The following is a 3,150-nucleotide window of genomic DNA, read 5'->3' as shown; positions in this document are numbered from 1 at the left end:
GTTTTATCTCTTAAATCGTGCGTCCAAATCTCAAACCGTTTTCACCATTGGATTTCTCGCGTCGAGATCTTCAAAACTAGATCCCATGTTGATAGGTTTCGACGAACTTTTTTTTCACGAAAAAAACCGGACGAAAAAACCAAACCAGGAGCACGGTTTTTTTCCCTTTCCGAAAGAGGCACGCCCGTGCCTCTCACGAAATCACAACCGTGCCTCTCGTGGAAGCAAAACCGTGACTCTCATGGAAAGAAAAAAAATAGAAAACGCGTTTTTTCCCTTTCCGAAAGAGGCACGCCTGTGACTCTCGCGAAAGCACAACCGTGCCTCTGGCAAAAGCAAAACCGTGACTCTCGCGAAAGAAAAAAAACAGAAAACGCGTATTTTTTTCCCTTTCCGAGAGGCACGGTCGTGACTCTCGCAAAAGCAACCGTGCCTCTCGCGGAAGCAAAACCGTGACTCTCGCGAAAGAAAAAAAAACAGAAAATGCATTTTGTTTTTCCCTTTCCGAGAGGCACGGCCGTGACTCTCACGAAAGCACAACCGTGCCTCTCGCGGAAATAAAACCGTGACTCTCGTGAAAGAAAAAAAACAGAAAACGCGTTTTTTTTTCGTTTCCGAAAGGCACGGCCGTGAACTCTTGCTAAAGCACAACCTTGCCTCTCGCGAAAAAAGTGACTTTTCACGAAAGAAAAAAAAGTAAACGCGTTTTTTCGTGCAAAAAATTTTTTCCCAATTTTTTTTGGTCGAAACGCTAAGGAAGACCGGGAAAACCAAAACGTCGAAAAAAAACTGGGAAAAAAAACGTTTAAAAAGCCGAAAACGCGTGCGGAAAAATAAAAAAAAATCGGAGCGTCCAGAGCGCGACACGTGGCGAATGGCTGAGAGCGCGCCAAGTGGCGCTGATCGTTGCGAGGCTCTAGTTAACGAGCGCTCCTTCGGGAACTAGTTAACGAGCGCTCCTTCGGGAGCCTCGCAACGATCAGCGCCACTTGGCGCGCTCTCAGCCATTCGCCACGTGTCGCGCTCTGGACGCTCCGATTTTTTTTATTTTTCCGCACGCGTTTTCGGCTTTTTAAACGTTTTTTTCGGGTTTTCTCGATGTTTTGGTTTTCCCCCGGTCTATCTTAGCTTTTCGATCAAAAAAATTTCAAAAAAATATTTTTTTTGCGCGAAAAAACGCGTTTTCTTTTTTTTCCTTTCGCGAAAGTCACGGTTTTTCTTCCGCAAGAGGCACGGTTGTGCTTTATCGAGAGTCACGGCCATGCCTTTCGGAAATGAAAAAAACGTGTTTTCTGTTTTTTTTTCTTTCGCGAGAGTCACGGTTTTGCTTCCGCAAGAGGCACGGTTGTGCTTTCGCGAGAGGCACGGCCGTGCCTCTCGGAAAGGAAAAAAACAAAACGCGTTTTCTTGCTTTTTTTTCTTTCGTAAGAGTCACGGTTTTGCTTCCGCGAGAGGCACGGTTGTGCTTACGCGAAAGTCACGGCCGTGCCTCTCGAAAAGGGAAAAAAAAACGCTTTTTTTGTTTTTTTTTCTTTCGCGAGAGTCACGGTTATGCTGTCGCGAGAGACACGGTTCTGCTTTCGCGAGAGTCACGGCCGTGCCTCTCGGAAACGGAAAAAACGTGTTTTCTGTTTTTTTCCTTCCACGAGAGTCACGGTTTTGCTTCCACGAGAGGCACGATTCTGATTTCGCGAGAGGCACGGGCGTGCCTCTTTCGGAAAGGGAGAAAACCGTGCTCCCGGTTCGGTTTTTTCGCCCGGTTTTTTTCGTCCGGTTTTTTTCATGAGAAAAAAGTTCGTCAAAACCTATCAACATGGGATCTAGTTTTGAAGATCTCGACGCGAGGAATCCAATGGTGAAAATGGTTCAAGATTTGGACGCACGGTTTAAAAGATAAAACGTTTTGAATAAATGGATCTACGAAAAAAGGAAAAACTCCCAGGTTGCGACAAGTGGCGCGCTGCATGTGCGTCACTTGTCGTGACCTGGGAAAGTGGAGTGTTCTTTGCAACGAGTACTCCTTAATTCGTGATTTCGAACAAATGGCCACCGACCAGGTACCAACCGTTTGTTGAGCACATAAGGTCAACTAAAAAAACTAGAGCACATAAGGCCCAGACGGATGGAGGCTGTAGCTGTGTTCTAACGAAGAAAACTAAACAAGCAAATAAATCCCAAGAACAGCTCCAAATGAGCGATTGCGGGTTGAACTCAAAAAAAAAAAAGCAACATAAGGTCGTCATGCCGGAATCATCCCTGACGCTACACACCGGCGACATTGCTGTATACAAAGTCTCCACCTACGGTACATGAAGCTCACAACTAGTCTCCACCCTCAACTACTTAAGTCTTAAGACCCCCATCCTCACCACCATTGTTTGAATTTTAGCTCAAAAAACGAAACCACTCCTCCCCGAGGAGCATGACCACAGAGGAGAGCCTCTGACAGTAACCAGCTCAAACGGAAAATTGTTTGTCAGATTGCATGACCGCATCACTCGACCCAGCATTGTTTTGCTCTGTTCGGCTGAGGGCTCAACCTCTGATGACACAACCAAGGTTTTGGATCCCAAGCAGACTTTTTTTCCGAGGGTCACCGGAATTTGCGGTTACCATGGTAACCGCGAAATTCCGAAAAAAATTCGGACGAAATTTAAAATCAAAATTTGAATTCAAATATTTTTCACGTCGATACAGATATGTATTTTACTCAAACATTTCATAAACCATGCCCTGGCGTAGTGGCTAGTGAACCACAGCTTCCGCTTGCTCGTACGCTGCCAGTTCGACCCCTGAACTCTGCAGTATTTTTGAACTTTTGGATCCTAAAAAAGATAGAAGAGATGGTCCCTTTTTAGCACTATAGTCAGCGTTTGAATTCAAAAGTTTCAAAATATTCGAGATATTTTGCTCGGTATGCGTGTTTCTCGTGGGGGGGCGGTAACCGCGCGAGATCACGAAATTTCGCTCGGTACCCAAAACGCTGGACACAACAACCATTCAGAAAATTGAGACAAATAATGTAGCAGAGCACACGGGCGATCAGTTAAAACAATGTCATACAACACCAGAAACAGCATACAGTCTGAACTAGAACACACATATTGTACATTCAGGAGGAATATGCGTAATTGCACACTTAAAAATCCT

The sequence above is a fragment of the Triticum aestivum genome, chromosome 3D (assembly GCF_018294505.1).
Source record: "Triticum aestivum cultivar Chinese Spring chromosome 3D, IWGSC CS RefSeq v2.1, whole genome shotgun sequence".
NCBI lineage: Eukaryota > Viridiplantae > Streptophyta > Magnoliopsida > Poales > Poaceae > Triticum > Triticum aestivum.
Note: the sequence above shows the minus strand (reverse complement) of the source record.